At 37.7% G+C, this 21,896-nt stretch overlaps 1 pseudogene; it reads left to right on the top strand.

The window, feature by feature from the left end:
• Window positions 1-21,896, top strand: part of LOC102475093 (importin subunit alpha-1 pseudogene) — a 184,579-nt pseudogene that overhangs the window by 145,065 nt on the left and 17,618 nt on the right.

Below are 21,896 nucleotides of genomic sequence, written 5' to 3'. Positions count from 1 at the left end.
AGATAAGAAGCTGATTCTCTTTTTATTTTATGTTCTCAATGAGCAGAAGTTATCAAAAATGGCAACCCAGTGTCTATTGACCATATTCAGCCAGCAAGTGAGTTGAATTTGTTGAGTAAAATTTTCAACTGATTTTGAATGCCTTTAAGGAAGCCACCTCTGAGTTGACTGTAGACTCCAACATTCCCAGTCTTATATATCACCTGCTTCAGCCATTTATTTTACCTGTCTGGATGCTGAAGATATTTTAAATTTAATTTTATTTATTTATTTTTTTTTAAATTTAACCAGAGAGCAACAGAGAGAGAGAGTAAGCGAGAAAGCAAGTCACCAGATCCAGGACTCAAACAATGGTCGGCCATGTGGGAGTGTCCAGCACCTTAGCCACCATGCCACCTGCTGGTCCCCATGGATACTGAAGATTTTTAATATTATAGTCCATATTCAAGTTATTTGATCATCTAAAAGATTCATCAAATTTCACAGAAAGGAATCAAGTGGAATAGAAACATGACAAGTAATTATTAACCTTTTTTTAGATTCCAGAATCTTTTGAAAATATGATAAAAGCTTTTTAAAAAAATAATTATATATTTTATTTTATTATTATTACTTTTAAATTAGACCTCAGAGAGACAGAGAGAGAGGGGGAAAGTGAGAAAGCAAGCTACAGAGTCCAGGACTGAAACTGCAATGGCCATTTGGGAGTCCAGCACCTTAACCACCACACCACCCACCAGTTCCTGATACAAGTTTTAAATATCTCCCTCAGGCAATTGTGTGATATATGTATACATATACACACATTCACATTTGTGTCATACAATTTCAGAGGAATACACATAACCTCTAAAAACCACTTAAGAAACCCAATTAAGAAACTCCAGAAACTAGCAAGTGAAGTCAACTGAAGATAAATGAGGAATTGGGAATGGTATATGAGTCAACTCAATGGGGACGTCTCCCATGGAATTGCAGAGGAAGAGAAGCTGTGGTCATGACTTCTAATGACAGATACCTGTAGCTTTTCTCAAGGCCACCACACCTTTTATACATGGCCCAACATTTCTCAGAACTCATTTTGAAAACTCTATTTAAAAAAGAGAACAGTTATACAATTTGTATTAAAACTCATAAAGGCCATCAAAAAAGCCTGTAAATTCTGGAAATATTTACATGGGCTCTCTACTCTCAAAAAATTAGATGTTATATTATTGTGATCAGTATTAATAATACTGATGATGGAAAAGCTCTCCAGGGAGAGAAAAAAGCAGCAGCAAATCTGAGGATAAAAGCATTGTTTTGTTTTTTTAATGTGCCTTTTCAGCCATCATGCCATTATCAAGGGCTTAACCCTCTCAAAATAAGTAAACTTAGTTTTGTCTTCTCCAGCTTCCCTCTACTATTGCCAGCTCTCATTGCTGCAGTTTTCCAGTTAATTGTGTAAATGAATTTGTAGCTGTCGCACAATTGCTGGAGATGTGGAAGTGTGTCGAGTGTTAGCTTCTCTCAAATGTCACAACTGTAAGTACCAGGACTCTCTACTGAAAATTACCCTTCTGAGATTCCCAGCACAACTTTTCCAGATTTTAAAGAAAATATGTGTAACTCTATCTAAATCATAAAATCCATCCTAAGTAAAATTGTCACTCAAATGAGAACAGCCAACGTGGCATATGCAAACACCTGCACGACATGCTCAAATTGGAAACCTACAAAGACACGATCTACTGCATACTGTCTTAAAAATCTGGAACTTTAAATACCTTTGCATCAGTATCACATTTTAACTCACAATATTGACAGTGGATGAAACACTACACAAAACACAGTTCTATCAGATGCAGCTCATCTAAATTACTTCCAGTGAGAAAAGATGAGCAAAGAAGCTAAACCCAAAAGCCTACCCAAAAAGCTCCTCACAAAGGAACGCAATTCTTTCCTATGACTACTGGGATTTTCTGTGGGCAGGAAAAAAATGGAGACAAACCATCTGTCACTGAAGACTTCACTAAAGAACTATGTTTTAAGCAAAATGGTGAATTTTCAGAAATTATTTCAAAGCAGCTCAGCATTCTGCATTGGGACAAGAAGTATCTTCCAGAGCAAGCTTCAGAGTGAAAAACCAAAAGAATCTATCAGTAAAGGTAGATTAGCTAAGGGAAGAGTGATGTGCTGCCAATATGATATAGGATTAAGCAAGAATGTCATATGAAATGTATCTTAAGAATGTCATATGAAATGTATCTTAGGAATAGCATTCCAAGGTAAAGTAATTAGCAAAGAAGTACCAAAGATAGTATCATGCAGCAAATAAAACAAAGAAGACAGAGTTTATTGAGTGAGGCACCAAAGACCAATGTTTATCTAGACTTTTTAAAATCTCTGATCATTACAAAACAAATTTAGAAACTATCCAGGTGCCTTGCTAAATACTACATATAGGACTTATGCAGATATAACCTTCCTCCTTAAAGGAAATGTCTGTGCTCATTAAGAGAATAGCTTAAGTTCTTAACATTTATTTGTTTTCTTTCACATGACTGAGAGAGAGCCAAGCATCCTTAACAAGGTCCCACCACAGTGGTCCTTCCCCTAGCATCATGGGTGCACACTCCTGGCATTCACAGATCGGCCAAGGAACTGAACCTGTAATTTTGCCTATGGACCTGGCATTTCTTGGGCAGCGTGTTACTGCTGCACCACCAAGCTGACCCATGAGAACAGGATAATTTTGAAGAATTGTATGCGAAAAACCTAGCAAGAAGAAGTAACTAAAATTGATACATAGAGGAAGAGGGGAAAAGTGGGATTAGAAATTACTATAGTCCAATTTTAGAGATAGATTATAGTACTGACGTTCATTTTTTTAAAGAGCTAAAGGCATTAAGGAGAAAATACGAAGATGTTCACAGACAGGAATCAGACCCTTATTTTGACAGTTAAATTTTCCTCTGCAGAAATGATTAAGAAAATCCCATTGTGTGAGTACACTTGGGCAGCATGATAGACAGCAAGGATCCCTTTGAAGTTGTTCATCACCTGTTGGAAACCCTGCTCACCTCATGCTCACCTGCAGTCGTCACAGACACCAGAGTGAAAGGGGCCTGGGGAGTGAAAATGATCCAGGCATGCTGCAGCCTCTGAAGGTCACATACCTCCGAGTATAGCCCAGCTGGTGGGCATCACTGCCAGTCCTCCAAACTAGTGGGGCAGAGCCAGCTTGTAAATCCCAAGTTGCCCCATCCCAAGTTCCGGTTTACTCTATTCACCCTACTCTTCCAAACTGCAAAACAAGATTGGCAGGATATCTGTGTGCTGCTTACTGGGGCTCCTCCTATTCTAGCATAGAAATCCATGACAGAGGACCATTCAACTGGTAAGGGAAAGGGGACCAAAAAACCCTATTTTATTAGCATTCTTCTTTACTATTCTGTTTTTTTCTCTCAAATATTCGAGCATTTTGAAGAGACACACAGAATCATAAAATACTTATAGTAGAGTGTGTCGAAAAGTAACTGTGGCCATGGGCAGCTCTTGCAGGTTAAATGATAAAATGAATGCTCAGAGGTCACAAAGCAGTGGATAACTAAGCCTAGGTCAGAACCCAGCTCTCCTCTCTGCTTCCTGTCATGCCACCCAGTACAATATCACATCCAGAAAGAGTTCAGGTAACTTAAAATGATGGGTCAGGAATAAAGGTAGAAGGACAAATTCCTATTTACATTTTTGTTTTATATAGAGAGTAGCTATTTTAAATCAATAGAAATTTCATCAGAGAGTATATCTTGAATCCTCAAGGATTTTTTCCTTTATTTCTCATGTTGAGAAAAACAACTGAAACAATTCAGTTTCAAATAAAAAGTGAAGAGACTTCTTTCCCAAGGTTAAAAGATAAAAAGAAAATAAAATGATATAGTTTTGCCTCTTTAAAGATACTCTAAAGGTCAGTAATATATTTTTTGAACACTACCAGAAAATTTAGCATGAAACTTTAAATTACCATTAAATCACAGCAGAGAATTACATTCTTGACACTGTATCCAGGCAGTGCATAGCCACAAAATAGCAGTGGGTGGGAAAAGAGAAATTCTCATTGCAGTGTTTCACACTAGACGCTTGCTGAAAACTTTTTCTCTATCCACGGGAAGGGAATTCCGATCTTCAGAGTTATTTGTGCTATTTTCAAAAGTTAAAATAATAATAGTAATATGATAATACTCAAAATTTCTTTATTTTAAGAGCTATGTTTAAAACTATGAGAACAACACATTTTCTTAACAAGTTTCCTGATAACATTCCTCTAATTTTTTTCTCCCTAGGGCACATGCACTTGCCTGAGAGAGAGAAAGAGAGAGAGAGAGAGACAGACCGACAATGAGAGGGAATGTGAGAAATCACCCCCATTGGGGATGGCCATGCCACAATCCCTTCTCCTCCATTCTCCTCCCAGGATCTTGGGCACATATGCACACATACCCAATGTGATTCTCAAGCTACCAGATCCAGGAATCAAACCACACTCGCCATATGGGAGTTCAGCGACATAACCGGTATGCCATCTGCTGGTCCCCTCTCCTCTAATTTCTAATGGCAGTTTCTACAAGTCAAATGCACTATAATCTCAGCCATCTTCTTGACCTTCCATACCTTTTCCACTTTGAACATTCTGAAGCCAAAGAAAACCGTTCTCTACCTAACCTGTACTTGTTGCTTTGAGATGGCAACCACAGTTCTAGTATATAAAGACTACCACCAGGTTGTAGAACCCAGTTTGTCCTCCAGTGGGGACAAAAAGGATTCAGAAAAACAGGCACAAGTCTATCTTCTCCTAGATAGACTTGCCTGTCCTGCCTACTTCTTCTTATTCCTTGAGTCAGTCAGCAGCTCAGTAGGAAACAGATGGCAAATTCAAATTCCTACAAAAGGAGGCAAGTTTAGACTGTATGCAAGAGTTGGAAGAGTGAGAGTGGGAAAAGTTCTTCCTTTGAACCCTTGGACCTGAAGGGAAGAGGGAAAAAAGTTACCAGGACCTAAAGAAGCAAAGCTAAACAGACAGAGGCAAAGGACACACCAGGACCAAAAATTAGTTTTCCATCTAAAAAAGGCATAGGAGGGGTCGGCTCCATATTGCAGTAGTTAAGTGCTGTGCAGAGGAAGCCATATGCCACATGAACAACCAGTGTTCAAGTCGCTGCCTCCTCAGCATAAAAAACAGCCAGGCATGGCACATGTTCAGGATCCTGACAGGATACGGAATGGGAGGATTGCAATATGACCAGGTTCCACTGGGGTGCACTCGCTCTCTCTCACATACATTCACCCTCTGGCATGACAATAGTAAGAGTTAAAAGACAGGGAAAAGACCAAAATCCAAACATATCTACAATATTAAAAAGATACTAACTAGTGGGAAGAAGTCATTTAGGTATCCAGATTTTGTTTGCTGAGCACCTACTAGGTCGAGGCAACATAAATAGAGCTATACAAATCTATTATAGAACTTGTGGATCCCACTTCTTAGTGGGAAAACACAATAACAAGAAGACAAATAAAGTCACTTATAGATTACAATCAATGTTATAAAGAAAACAGGATAATGAGGCAGGTAGTAGCTGAGTAAAACTACTTTAGACAGAACTAGTCAGTAATGGCTGCTCTGAAGAGATGACATTCGAGGAGGGATCAAACAATAAAAAGGAGTGAATAATGCCAAAAACTAGGGAGAAAACAAGTACAAACACTTATGAGAGAGAAAGTCCTAAAATGTTTGATCCAGAAAGAAGCCCCAAGTAACAGACACTCCAAAAAAGACCTTTTCTTTCCTGTTTTCTCTTAGGGGCAAATATGAGCATGTGTTATGGAGTAACTTTTGAAATCACATTCCAACAGTACAATTGAATATGAAAAAAAGAAATCTTTTCAGGCCCAAATGTAGCCAAACTATGTATTGGGTATTCACTCCTTACAATCTTGAAAGCTGAAACAGTCAGCAAGCTTTTGAGTACAATATGTGCTCATCGATTTAGTGTCTCTGTGTCTGAATGTTTTCTTGGGTAAGAAAATGCTCTATAATTTCTGGGGCCATGTTTGATAAAATATCCAAAACTGTATCACAAAACCACTAAGCAATTGCTGCCATCCCTGACAACCTATAATTGTGAGAAAGGATTTTTCACTCTATGTAAACAAACAAGAAAAAGAAAGAAAGAAAGAAAGAAAGAAAGAGAGAGAGAGGAAGGAAGGAAGGAAGGAAGGAAGGGCAAGGAAAGGAAAGGGAAGGGAAGGGAAGGGAAGGGAAGGGAAGGGAAGGGAAGGGAAGGGAAGGGAAGGGAAGGGAAGGGAAGGGAAGGGAAGGGAAGGGAAGGGAAGGGAAGGGAAGGGAAGGGAAGGGAAGGGAAGGGAAGGGAAGGGAAGGGAAGGGAAGGGAAGGGAAGGGAAGGGAAGGGAAGGGAAGGGAAGGGAAGGGAAGGGAAGGGAAGGGAAGGGAAGGAAAGGAATATGAAACTGGATACTTATGAAAACTGACCTACCACTCAGACTATCAACATGGGAGCCTTATAGATTTTTCAGGGAGAGATTACAAGACTTATTACCCCTTTCAATAATATATCACAAAGAAAAGTAATTTTATTGTTATTTAATGCATTATTTTATCTTGTTACTTTCAAATGGAAATTTTAAAATAAACTTATAGATCACTATCAATAATTTGAGAAACAGTATTCTAAATATAAACATGTTTTTTCAATTAATTAGCAAATACCTCTTCATTTTTGCCTCTTATATGTAGTAATCTGAATCTCTTCAACTTATAAGAAATGATGTTTCATGTCATATCTTTATTTTTGCCTGTCTTATATGTAGTAATCTGAATCTCTTCAACTTATGAGAAATGATGTTTCATGTCATATCTTTATCACTTGTCAAAGATCTGGCAGTGATAATAAAGGGAATGATGGTGCATTCTCAAGGAAACAAGTATGTTTTATGGTGTCTGTGATGCATTTTGCCCAAAAAATAAAAGGTCAGAGAAAAAAAGCAAAAGATCCTTTAAGAAGAAATTTGATGTGTTGAATTTAGGTAACACCTTCCTAAACAAACACTTTCACACTTTCAAAATATTCCAAAACAGACACAGTAGCTACTTGTGCTAACATAGACAGAAAAAGCACTTTTTGAAATTTCTGATGAACTAGTCAAGTGGAGGGATAGGGAGAGAGCCTGTCTGCTTACAAATAAAAGTAAACATGGATAAGGAAGTATAAAAGGCATATTTGTTTTAAGGATTCAGGGGTATCTCAGAGAACACAATAGAAGAGATCCAGTTAGTATGTGGGAATACACAGAAACCACCAGGACAATGAGGTACGGTTCGAACAGCTGAAAAGACTGTGCCTGGCTAAGGGTGTAACAGGGGATGGTAAGTAAGAGGTAGGCGAGGGATGACTAAAAACCTGCCCACAATCCTTTCTCTAAACCATGCACTCTTGTATGCAACTACATTCATTTAAGTGAGTGGTTCTCACAGGGGGGTATTTTGCTTCCCAGAAGACACTTGACAACATCCAAACATTCTTGATTGTCATTTATAGTAGGTGCAACCGGGATGTAGTAAGTAAGGACCAAAAATGCTACTACAAACATCCTGCATGGGACAACCTCATATGACAAATATGTGGCTCCAATGTTTATGTGCTAAGGTTAAGAGTTTTCAACCTAAAGGAGATGACATTTTAAAATTTTTATCAAGGTGCAGCTCAGTGAAGAAGCTGTGAATCCACAGGGATGCAGCTCCCAAAAGAAGAACGTTTATTTTTTACAAAAAGCCTATGGAGACCAGGAACACTAAATCCACCATCTGGTGTCTCAGCCCCGTCTCTTCTTCTTTTCCTCTCTCTCCCTCATCTCCTTACCTCTGTCCCTTTCTATATTTCTGTATTTGCCCTATTAAAATTTTCAGAAATAGTCAAGAAAATGTACCTAATTTAAGATGATGGAACATGTTTCACCCAATGGCTTCGAGAGCCCTTTTCCCCTTTCCCACTATAGTATGCAGAACAAGTAGAAGAGAGATCATCTGAGTTGATCAAATAGTCCAACAGGTGCCCACATAGCACTCTTCATCCTTCCATTACTCAAAAGCTCTGATCACCACGAAGGGAAATAGAGAGAATGCATCCCTGCACTCCAGGAATCAGACTCTTCTAAAGGATGCTGACAGGTAGCCAAATACACAAATGTCACATGGTCACTGTGATTCTCTTCAGTGTAATCTGAATAGAAAATAAAAGATTGGAGAGAAGTGAGAAGAATAAGCTGGAACTATTTTGTTTATAAATGGAGTAAGCTCTGAAGGAAGACCTAACTGAACATTTCCACTGAAAAGACAGATGTAGTTATATTGAGTGAATTTTGTTATTTTTGAATACAGAACTGGGTGAGTTGAGAATCCAGTGTTACAGGACAAAAAGTAATGCAATGTATCAAGTCCTTATGTATAGTGCAACAGTTTGGGGATTCTAAAGAAAGCATATTAAGAAAAGTATAAACAGGAAACATTATCCTTTAAGTAAAACAAAGTATACATAGGGTGATTTATTTCAGTTATACTAGAGAGAAATCATTTAATTGTTCATTGCAATGGCTTTTCTTTATAATCTGCTTCAAGTAGAAAATTTGTTTACATTTATATATAAAGGCAAATTAGCCATGTTTAGTCACTGATATATCTTTACTCTGTTAAGGACATATTACAATAGAATATTAAACCATGAAGGAGACTTTAGTCATTGGCTACCCTGCCTTCTGTCCCCACAGTCTTGGTCAGCTGTATTCTGCTTTCACAGAGTACAACAGATTTAACATGAGCTTAAACATTTATTTCTCATGATTTTGGAGACTAGGAAGTCCAACAAGATACTGGCAGATTCAGTGTCTGGCCACCTTCTCACTGTATATGCACACGGCTGAGAGCAAAGAGAGAAGCAAGCACTCCCATTTTTTTTTAAATTTTTTTTGGTGCTATCACCAATCCCATTCATGAGGGTTCCATCCTCCAGACCAAATAGCCTCACAAACGCCCAACAACTGGGGGTTGGAATTTCAACATATGAATTTTAGGAGGGGACACAACTCATAATACTCATCTATTGGGTCATCAGAAAAGTCATGACACATTTTTTGCATAGAAAAACATGCCATGACTTTTCAAACAACCCAATATGTACCTATAATCAAAGAAATACAAGGGCTTTATTCTTAAAAAATTTTTTTGATGGCATGGTTAATATTAGACCTCATTCAAGATTAAAATATCTGATTGTCATAGTCCAAGATTAAAATATCTGATTGTCATATTTAATGGAAATACCTGAGACAGAGTTATTTATAAGGAAGTTCATTAGGCTTTTGATTCTGGTAGCTCAAAAGTCCAAAAGTGGGCCAACCTGTAGCCTGGTAGTGAAGGCAGTTGTAGCTCACACAGCCAACTATACATTTGAGACCCAGACCCAGCAGCTTGAGAAACACACTGACCATATATTCATGCATGCCCCAAATCCCAAAAGGATGTAGAGATGAAGGCATTGCAGTGTGACCATTCCCCATGGAGGGTGAGTTCTCACTTTCCCTCTTTCTTTCTCTCTGTCTTTCTCCAGCAAGTATACACCTACTCTGGCAAAAATTACAGAAAGGAAGGAAGGAAGGAAGGAAGGAAGGAAGGAAGGAAGGAAGGAAGGAAGGAAGGAAAGAAAGAAAGAAAGAAAGAAAGAAAGAAAGAAAGAAAGAAAGAAAGAAAGAAAGATCCAAAGGCATGAGACTGGCATCAGGATAGCATCTGGTGCTACATCATAATATGGCCAACAGAAGCAGAGAGTATAAGAGAAAGACCTGGAGGCAGCCACCTTCCCTTCTAACAACCTCTGCTTACAGACACTAAGCCCTTATCACAAATTAGAACTCACTTTGATTTACAGGACAGTATTAATCTATTCATGAAGGTGATGCCACCATAAGCCAATAACTGCCCACTAGGCCTTACCTCTTAAAGGTCTCACCAACTCCCCAATCCTATTATACTGGAGACCAAGTTCTAAAACAAGAACCTTTGGAATATAAATCATTATCCAAACCATAGCACCAGTTATAAAATCTAAAACTGAGTAAGTCAACAGATAAAGTATATGAGGAGAAAGAAAAAGAGAAGTTACTGCTTTATGGGAAAAGGCAGGGGAGTAAAGTGAAGAGAATGAGCATGACCTTTGGTCTCTGTCAGACCTGGGTCCACATTTCAGCTTTCCTGCATATGAGCATCATGACTTAAACTTTTCTTTAGTTTCTCATTATTAAACAAATGTATCCCTATGTGATTTTTGACTAGGTTAAAATATGTGCCCACAGTGAGGCTGGTTCTGGGCAGTCCTCTGGCCAGTGGTGACCGTAGCATCTTCATGGGTCTCATTCACCAGTTTCACCACCACAATTACAAATCACCATTGCCATAAGTCAGACAGTAAGAGGCCCAGCTATTGCTGACATGATTGTACATCAGTTATAGAACAGGTTTAATGGGTTTAACATTATTCATCAAGATCCAAGAACCATGTCTCTGCTCAATAAAAGACATTTGTAACTTCCAACTTACCCCCAAATTTACTCTTATCAAAAATTGATTGAGGCATAAGCCACAACCCATCACTGAATTGTGAGCAGAAAATAGAGGTAACAGGACAAAACACAATAGCCTTTGTAGAGGGACTTAGCAGAGAAACACAAGGCCAAATGTGGATGGAATTGAGAAATGCTGGATAATAAGCGCCTAGCAATGTCAGTTGTACACAGCATATTAGAAGGAGGCAAACCCTTTGAAATAGGTTAAGAAAAATACTTGCTTAAAATCCCAACTTCAAGAGATGACAATTGCTTGGAAGTTTCTGCCAACTAAACTAAGTGCCTTGAAAGCAAGAAGCAGCAGGTCAGCACAGAACAGCAGGACAACAACCAGAAAAAGGACAGGAAGATAGTGGAATTCCTTAATCCACTCTTAGTTGAGGCTATTAACTTGGTGACACTAAGTCAGGAGTGAGAATTAATCTCCCCACTTCTACATTCCATATCTTTTCTGTTTTCCCCAATCATTATTTTTATTATTCTAATTATTTTTTAAAACAGTCAATTGCTATTTCTCATTTTGCTTGTAAAAATACTTTACCCATCATGAAATACTTCTCAGACCAATGCAGTTGAGAACACTATACATGTCATCGTCAACAGGTAATAAGTCATATCTCTTTCTCACTAATGTCCTCTCTATTGTTCTCTTGCTATCTTTCTCTATCCTCTTCTCTTCACCTCCCCCATTCCACACTGTCCTATTCTCATTAAGTACCTTCACTGCTTTTATGACCTCCAATTTTTTTCTCTCTATCATAGAGTGCGGTTAGTTGGTATATATTGAGTGGATACATACAATATCTTTCTTTCATAGCCTGGCTTACTTCACTCAGCAATAGATCCTCCGTATCTGACCACTTTCTATCAAATGCCAGGGTCTTGTTATTTTTTATGGCTGAGTAGTATTCCATAGAGTATATATACCACACTTTTCCAATCCATTAATCAATTTGTGGACATTTAGGTTGGTTCCATGTCTTGGCAATTGTAAATAATGCTGCAATAAATATTGATGTGCAAGCACTTTTCTGAGAATGTTCTCCTGTCTTTCAGGTAAATACCCAGAAGTGGGATTGCTGGATCAAATGGTAGTTCTATTTGTAGATCTTTGAGGAACCTCCATATTGTTCTCCACAGTGGTTGAACTAGTTTACATTCCCACCAACAGTGTAGGAGGGTTCCCTTTTCACCACATCCCCACCAACACTTATCACTTTTTATATTCTTAATCTTTGTCATTCTGACAGGGGTTAGGTGGTATCTCATTGTGGTTTTTATCTGCATCTCCCTTATGATGAGGGATGTTGAGCATTTCCTCATATGCTTTTTGGCTGTTCGTATGTCTTCCTTAGAGAGATTTTTGTTCAGCTCATTTCCCCATCTTTTAATTGGGTTAATCTTTTTTTTTTTTTCACATAAGGCACTTGAGTTCCCTGTGTATTCTGGTTATCAGTCCCTTGTCTGAGGCATATTTAACAAAAATATTTTCCCATTCTGAGGGCTGTTGGTTCACACTTGTTACTGTGTCATTTGCTGTGCAGAAACTTCTTAGTCTGAGATACCATATCTTGAGGCATGGTGATCAGGGCTGGTGTGTGAGCATGCAAGAATGTATGTCTAATTGTTACTCTAGATTCACTTCTCAAAGAATAGTGTCAGTCATTTTTCCTATATCTTAGCTCCAAGAATCTGAATTAAAGAAAATCTTCCCAGTCAATGAAATCTGAGCCATTGACCATTGTAGTATGATTTTGTGTGTTTGCATTGTCTCTCAGTTGTGCCTATCCAGAGTTCCTCCTAAAGTTGCCTCACTCAAGGCCTTTCCTCTTCTGATTCTTTCCACTCTTAAGCTGTTATTTCCCTCTAAGAAAATTTCTTATATTAAAAGTTCTGATTCAATTTAGTGAGTCTTTTCCACTTGCAGGGGTCTCGAGGCACACACACTAATCACTTTACATGTTCCTTCCTTTGTGTGAAACATCAATGCTGGTGGGCTTCTCCTGTCTCCTCAACAAGGTTGATGAAGTCTTTGTGAATGAGGGACCCCTCAAGTCAAAATCCTGGGCCCATTTAGACTCAGGGATTTAGTAGAACTGAGCCTAGTTATTTGTATGGAAATAACATTCTAGTCTCAGTACATAATTTGCTCCTATATTGGAAAACTCAAATCTTTTTTATTTAACACTGATTGATCCTTGAACTGCTTTCCAAGTTCCTGAAGTGAACCAGTTAATATAATAAAAGATTTAGAAGAACACCTAGGAGAATATACCTGTTAAAAGAACAAATTGGTACTCAAAAGAATTTAACAGTTTTACGCCTTACCTTAGCCATAGAGGTAAATGTTAATAATGTGAAGAAATTAGGTGTGAGGATGACATTTTGGTGTCATGGTGCTCAGCAGGAGTCATTCTTTAAAAGGGACAGAACTCCTGATCCAGATTTTCTCAAATATTGTTCTGCCATAAAGTGACATATAAGAGTTTGGAAGAACTGAGCTTTAAAGAAAAAATTTCCATGACAAAAGTCCAGGTTTCACTACAGTTCAAATTCTGGTCTTTGAAGACGTGCGCAGCTCATTAAGCATTTCAATCATGTTCAATAGTTCTTCGCATTGTCTTCTTCTCAGTACATCATTTTTTTCTCTAATTATATTGATTTTAGCAAATTGCACTGTCCATCTGAGCTGATTTTCAAATATGAACAGCAAAAGCTTTCAATGAAAGAGAAAAACAAATGCATTGTGCACCCCCAAGGCACATTATTCCCTCAAACTTTCTACATTAGAAAAACAGGCATTATAAGGAAAGTAAAAACTGCCTGATGAAATGATGGGATTCTGAAAAATAAACAGCCACTTCAATTCCAGGCAATCATAGTTATACCCCTTAAGTGTTCATTATTCTTCTTGCCTAAAAAACTAGGTAAAAATCAAGAGTTGAATCTATATTTACAATTTCAAGTTTATGCCTCGGAGGGTGATCAAGCGACAAATCAAAAACTAAGTGATGTTTTAAAATCAAACTATTGAGTACTTTCATCAGCCATACAGAAGAACGGCCTGTGTGCTCCAGTAAAATACTTACTTTCCTTTTTACAAACAGAAGATATTTCTGAATGTGCTTCACTGACTTCCCAAAAGAGCTTATCTGCTTCCTATGCATAACTCCGTGAACTCTCTCTCTCCCTCCAGCTATGACCTCAGTCTTGAACAGTAGAACCATCTTTCCTGCAGTCATCCTCATGTAGCCACTCCAATGTCACTCATTTGTGCATTCATTCATTCATTTATTTGAAAATATTCAACAAACATTGAGCTTTAGGAACTGGCAGGTGGCATGGTGGTTAAGGGTGCTCGACTTCCACATGGCCATCCATGGTTTGAATCCCAGGCCTGGCAGTTTGTTTTGTTTTCTCTTTCCTTCTCTCCCCCTCTCTCGCATTCACTTTCTCTCTCTCTCTTTCTCTCTCCCTCGTCAAATTAAAATAAATTAATAAATAAAATTAAATAAAACAATTAAAAAATATATATATTGAGCTTCAAATATTTGCCTGGCACTGTACCAAGACCTTGGTGACAAAGTGAACAGAATAAATGTAGATGCTGCTACCATCTCCTGACCTTGCGTGCACATTTTAGCTCTTCGATTCTTTTCATTTCTATTTGTGATACTCCCATTCTCTTGTCACAAAAAGCAAGATCTGCATGGACCTTGTTCTCCTCCTCACTCACCCAGAGGCCCAGCTGCCACCAAGTATGGTCTAACCCCAGCTGTCTCTCATTAGATTAGTGCCATAACTTCCTAACTGCTATCCCTCTCATGTCCCATTGCCTTAATGTCAGATCAAATATTGTAAATGGAGAAATAATCATATAATCTTCAACTGTAAACTTTCCCTGGATCTCTCAATTGACTACCACTTGCACATAATTCCAGGAACCTCTTGGAAATCCCTTCTTCTTGTTGGATGAGAGTGGACCATTTTGTACCTGGAATTCTGGGGTTGGGGGGATGGAGATGACACAAAAATTCTAAAATTCTTCTGAATAAGCCTTATTTGTCCAGCTCAGAAACAGCCCAAGACAAGACTTCCCTTGCAGCTGCTGGTTAAACCTGCAGCTAATAAGTTGGTTTCCTTCTATGTCTCCTTCAGCCAGTAGTAAAAGCAGTACATCAGCAGAAGCAAGACATAAAGCATCTGTAGTCCTTGAAATCCACATTCTAAACCCATGATCCATCTGCTTACCTAGTCCTCACAGAGAAGTTTCAAGTGACATCCACATATTATCTCATCAAGCTTGTTGCTTAGAGGATTTTTAGGGTCCCTAGTGACCCCATGAGTAATGGAAGACTCTGGGACATGCAACCAAGTATGACTTGCTCTTACCTCTACTGCCCTCGGGAGTAGGGAAGGCCTGCAAGTTTCCAATACTAATACCTATAAAGTTAAAAATCAACCTTTGACAGAAACAGTTTAGAGTTATCGTAAGATTAGTTTTAATATCTCATAAGGAGTCAATATAGTGCATAATTCTGATTCTTAATCTCTTAAAGCTCCAGAAGGTTTCAACAGCTGTTGGAGTTTGGAATGGTTGCCACAGGATCAAAATCCATTATTCCTGATCCAACTCATATAAAGACTTGAGGTGGTTGTTATATCTCAGAACTAATAGAAACACTTCAAGATCAGATATGGACACACTCAATTTTATGTTCCTATACCCTGGTGCTGCTTGGACAGGCTACAGTAATACTTTCGTTCAGAAGACAGTGAGCTCAGGATGGATAATGTTGTGATCCAGAAACAAATAATTCCAAACTCTGGCATCAGACAGCAAAGGTTTGTTTTCTCCCACTGGCTTTTCCCCTCCTGGTCTTTGTTCCTGGACCCAGGCTGAGGGAGCACTTTTTCTGAAACTTGGCAGTTTCTGAGTCAGAGGAAAGAGAAAGAGGTGGTTTACTAACACTCTTCCACTTAAACACATTCACATTTCACTGGCTAAGGCCAGTCTGATGGCCATATCCTACTTCAAAGGTGGCCGAGGAGAGGAGAGGCATGCAGTTCTACTAAGAATAAGAGAGCAGAACAAAATATTTGATGGGCAGCACTACAATCCCCACAGATTCCTACAGAGCACTGAATTCCACTGAATACTAATTTCTAGACTTCCCCAGTTGCCTGGATTCAGGGTCTAATAATGTTTTTCTTCTGGACTCAGTGTCTGCCACTTATATAGGCAGGACCTACCTACCTGAAAATGACACCCAATTCCTTCATCTTAGTCCAACTTCTCCCTATCACCTATGATCACCTACTCTAGCCATGCAAATGTCCAGTTTCCAGATTGTTACTCAGAAAAGGTAGTTAGCAACTAAAATTACAGACTCTGGAAGAAAGGCACCTCAAATTGAATCTCACTCTGCCACTTACTAGCAACACAAATTTAATCAGTAAGACTCAAGCTGGCTCCATGGCTTAGTTGTTAAGGCAGCTGGATTCCCCATAGCCAACTGCACAGTTTGAGTCCTGGACTCAGCAGCTTAAGAAACCCACCAGGGACACATGAATTCATGCCCAAAACCTCAAAAGGAGGGAGAGGTAGAGGAGATAGGATTGTGGTGTGGCCATTCTGCATGGGATGGGGAGGATTGCTTTCTCTTCTCCCTCTTTCTCTGTCTCTCTACCTCTCTCTGGCAAGTGTATATGCTCTCTAACAAAAACAGACACACACACACACACACACACACACACAAATTAAAAACTGCTGGGCTTAGTTTCCTCATCTGTAAAGTAGCAGTAATAACAATACCTGCATTTGTGCTCTCATTGTGCTGTTTTAATGAATAAATGAAGAAATATATCTATATTTATACATCCTAGCTAACAGTAAGTGCTGTATCAGTAAATGCTGCATTGTTTCTTGCTAAGTTAACTCACAGTGTTATTTATGAGCCTGAGTTAAATTGAAGTAAGCTCCAGAAGTTTATTCTCCAGAATCCATATTTAAGGAGTGAGAAGAAAGGTTATCATCTTCTGTTTAATGCTTTTGAAAATTAGCCCTAGAACAACAAATAAATATGTGAATACCTGCTATGTGTCAGACATGTTACTTTATAATAAATATCTATGGTGATGCTTTATTCTATGCAAATGTGCATAAATTTCCATAGTACATTTTAAAGGGTTCAACTTTCAATTAAGTAAGATGAGATAAAATCAGATGATGCAATAATTCTATTTAATTATATTCAAACCTAATATGTAGAAGATCCAGAGTATAAGAGGAAGAATTTTGAAAATTGAGATGTGTGTATCAAAATATTCTTATGGCCTAAAGAACATGTCGACTGGACCAGCAGTTGGCATGCTGGTCAACGCACTGGACTCCCACATGGCCAACCACGGTTCAAGTCCTGGAACTGGTGGCTTCCTTTCTTATTTTCTCTCTCGCTCTTGCTCTTGCTCTCTCTCTCTGGTGAGCACATGTGCCCTATGGCAAATTAAAATAATAATAAAATTAAATAATTCTTTAAAAAAAGAATATGTAGACCAACCAAATATATATTTTATATAAATTGTTAAGTATTATATGTAATCTGTGCAAGAATGTTTCTAGATTGTGGAGAGCAATTCTGCAGTGATTAATATTCTAAACAAATTTAGGATACTAACAGGACCTTGTATCTTTTTAGGAATCACAAAATTAATCAGTATCTTCTACTCTGGTTAGCCTCACTGTCAATTCCAACAAAAAGGAGTTAAAAAGATTTCAATATGGTTGACCTTCTTAAATGAGAAGACAGTGTGAGACTGAAAAAAAAATGTTTCTTCATCAATGTGAGAAGCCATGTTGGACTAATGGTTCCACATAGTAAGTCTATTTGATTGTGAATACTTGGGGGTATATATATATATAAATATTCCACATAGGAGGGATTTAGGAGCAGTAATCTAATCTGCAGATGGAACTGGAAGAGCTATCCTTTTAAAAAAAAAAAAGAATTATTTATTTATTTAATTCCGTTTGTTATTATTATTTTTCAATGTGATTAGGCAGAGACAGAGAGACAGAGAGAAGGAAAGCGAGAAAACAAGCTGCCAGGTCCAGGACTCAAACTGCAGTTGGCCATGTGGGAATCTAGTGCCTTTAACAGCCATGCCACCTGTGAGCTCCAGAAGACCTATTGTACCTTTGCTTACACATTTATATTTACGTAATGTTGAGAAAATATCAATTTCTCATAAAAATGGGGGTAGGGAGCTGATAGAGATAGTACCTCCAACCCCAACCACACTTTAATCTGTCACTGGCAGAAAGGAGTTTGCAGGCAATAAGAAGTCAAGGCAAAGCCAGGGAAAAAGACTTCATAGGGCCACCAGAGTGAGTGACTTTGATATTTTTAAAACTTAGGGAAAATTAGCAAAAATATTGCCAAAATGACCCAAATGCCTCTTACCCTGATATTCTAATTAGTAAATTGTTAGATTTACTATTCTTCAGGCCCTTTGTCAATTAAATATAGAAAACAAATGGTCCCTTTGTGAGACACAGCAAGACAGTTTTCTGTTGCCTTGAGTACCAGAACTTGTCTGCCTTTGGACTTCAGGATTTATATCAGCAGCTCTCCAACCCTGGGTTCTCAGGTTTTCAGTCTAGGGTTGTGAACTCCATCATCAGTTTCCCTGCCTCCAAAGCCTTAGGACTGGAAAGATCCATGCTACCAGAATGTCAGGATCCTCAGTTTATGGATAGCCTGTTATGGAACTTAGCTGCCATAACTGTGTGAGCTGAATCCCTTAATAGAGTCCTTCTTATATAGCCACACACATTCTATTAATTCTGTCTTCATTGAAAACCCTAATATACCTTGCAATCGACCAGAAAACAACAGTAAATGTAAATATGCTAATCATTTTTTGGGGGGGCTCAAGTTCAGAAAAACTACCACACAAAACATATCAAAGGTAATAAATACAATTTTATATTTAAAAGTGTATGAATTAAATGAGTTAGAGAGCACACAAGGCTGGGAATGGAATATTCCTTGATTTCCTTATCGATATTGATATACCCTTTCTTATTACTCCAAATGACTATATTAGGATTCTAATATATTGTCTACCATCCCATTTATCTGAACGCCTCCTAAAGGGGTAAGATTTACTATTACCAGTGACATATACAAACCTCAGTAATAATATTTGCACAGTCAAAATAATATACAAACATTAGCAACACCAGCAAAACAAGAAAGAATCCAGTCAGTTACTGGTCTGAGAAGTATTTCATGTCAGGTAAATTCTCTTTACAAGCCAAATGATGTATAGTGGCTGAACATTGAAAAAAATGAGAATAAATATAATAACAATAATATGAAAAATATGAAAAGCTATTTGGTGATGATGATGTGGATAGTAATGTCTTTGACTTGACTGATATGTATGGCAATCATGCTGGAAAAAGAAATGTTATACACTGTAAATTAATCTGTCACTGGCAGAAAGGAGTTTGCAGGCAATAAGAAGTCAAGGCAAAGCCAGGGAAAAAGACTTCATAGGGCCACCAGAGTGAGTGACTTTGATATTTTTAAAACTTAGGGAAAATTAGCAAAAATATTGCCAAAATGACCCAAATGCCTCTTACCCTGATATTCTAATTAGTAAATTGTTAGATTTACTATTCTTCAGGCCCTTTGTCAATTAAATATAGAAAACAAATGGTCCCTTTGTGAGACACAGCAAGACAGTTTTCTGTTGCCTTGAGTACCAGAACTTGTCTGCCTTTGGACTTCAGGATTTATATCAGCAGCTCTCCAACCCTGGGTTCTCAGGTTTTCAGTCTAGGGTTGTGAACTCCATCATCAGTTTCCCTGCCTCCAAAGCCTTAGGACTGGAAAGATCCATGCTACCAGAATGTCAGGATCCTCAGTTTATGGATAGCCTGTTATGGAACTTAGCTGCCATAACTGTGTGAGCTGAATCCCTTAATAGAGTCCTTCTTATATAGCTACACACATTCTATTAATTCTGTCTTCATTGAAAACCCTAATATACCTTGCAATCGACCAGAAAACAACAGTAAATGTAAATATGCTAATCATTTTTTGGGGGGGCTCAAGTTCAGAAAAACTACCACACAAAACATATCAAAGGTAATAAATACAATTTTATATTTAAAAGTGTATGAATTAAATGAGTTAGAGAGCACACAAGGCTGGGAATGGAATATTCCTTGATTTCCTTATCGATATTGATATACCCTTTCTTATTACTCCAAATGACTATATTAGGATTCTAATATATTGTCTACCATCCCATTTATCTGAACGCCTCCTAAAGGGGTAAGATTTACTATTACCAGTGACATATACAAACCTCAGTAATAATATTTGCACAGTCAAAATAATATACAAACATTAGCAACACCAGCAAAACAAGAAAGAATCCAGTCAGTTACTGGTCTGAGAAGTATTTCATGTCAGGTAAATTCTCTTTACAAGCCAAATGATGTATAGTGGCTGAACATTGAAAAAAATGAGAATAAATATAATAACAATAATATGAAAAATATGAAAAGCTATTTGGTGATGATGATGTGGATAGTAATGTCTTTGACTTGACTGATATGTATGGCAATCATGCTGGAAAAAGAAATGTTATACACTGTAAAGACATATGTGATTAAATGTAATATAAAATAAAAAGAAAGAATCCAGCCAGTTGAGAGGATATTGTTATACTTGAACTGCCTTCAGAAAGCTGTCCCTAATATCAAATCAGTTAAACAAATGTTCACGAATAAGTCATGAACTTGAATCAGAGTTTTGACTCTTAATAACATTTTGCAGTAACCCAGAAACACCCTAACCCTCATAACAAAAGGAAAACAAATTATTTATCCTCACATTCATGGCAGTTTCACAGATACAGTCTGAACTTTTCATCTTTAGCAAACTCCTTTAACCTCAAGTTTTCTTGTCAATGAAGAACTCACAATACTACTACATAGTCTTGCAAAGAATTCTCCTCTTTCATAGAGGCCAATTTGTTCTAAGAAGTAATCTTGACCAAAGAATGAAATAGGGGTCACACAATGTTGTAGGAATCTTCTCCTCATGATGGAAGAGAGAAGAGATAGTGACTATTCAAAGCTCTCACATAAGTGAGTTTCAAAGATAGTTAGCAAAGGCTTCTCATATGATTTAAAAATGAGAATGCCTCAGGAACACTAAATATTATTACTTTATTGTGTTTCTTATGATTAAAAGACACTGAGATAAAACTGTTAATCATCCAAGAGCATATGAAGTCAAATAAGGAAGAAATTCAAATAGAAAATGCTCCTAGTAAAAATAAGCTTTGCCCAGTCCCTGAGGCTGAGGTACCTGACTGTATTTGAAGAAATAGTAAAATTTCTTGGAGAAAAGTGCCAAGAAATTCTCAAAGTGATACTTGCAGCAATTGGTGTAAAATATTGAAAAAGTCCTATTCTTACCTGTTACTCTGTCAAAGAAAGATGTGTATAAACTGGAAAAAGATTACTCAATATCACATGTAATATTTTTTGCATCCAGTAGAGTGATACCTGATCAATCACCTTTAATAAATTCCATGTTGGTATTGAAAAAGCAAACAAAAACATCATTGATGGTAATTTATTCTGTAGGTATACACAGTTATTCTTCATATGCAGTATTACCTCTACAAAATATTCTACTAACTTTCAAAACCATATGTAAAACCCAGACCAATCATTGTAACTATGCAAGAGTCAAAACCCCATGTGTGGGACCAGCAGTTGGTGTAATGGCTATATCACTGGACTCCAATGTAGTCAACTGCAGTTCGAGTCCCAGACCCAGTGGCATAAACTCACGTTGTGTATGTGTGTGTGTGCCCAAGATCTCAAGAGGAGAATGGAGAAGGGATTGTGGTGTGGTCATCCCCCCTGGTGGGTGATTTCTCGCTTTCTGTCTCTTTGTCTCTGTCTTGGGCGAACACAAAAGCCCTATAGCAAAAAACTTTCAATAAATAAACAAACAAACAAGCAAACAAATGAAAACCCATGTGCAACAAGGGTCAGGAAGTTAAGACAAATATACAAATGAAGCTAGGTGGAAGGCAAAGGAATTTGCAGACAATGGCAGACAGGAAGTATACTCTTTACCTAAAGGAATTCAAATATAATCTTTAAAAAAGAAAAAAAATATTTAAAAACA

The sequence above is a fragment of the Tupaia chinensis genome, unplaced genomic scaffold (genome assembly GCF_000334495.1).
Source record: "Tupaia chinensis unplaced genomic scaffold, TupChi_1.0 Scaffold000338_1, whole genome shotgun sequence".
In the NCBI taxonomy this organism is placed as follows: Eukaryota; Metazoa; Chordata; class Mammalia; order Scandentia; family Tupaiidae; genus Tupaia; species Tupaia belangeri.
The sequence above is the reverse complement of the archived record's forward strand: the minus strand, read 5'-3'. Positions and strand labels throughout refer to the sequence as shown.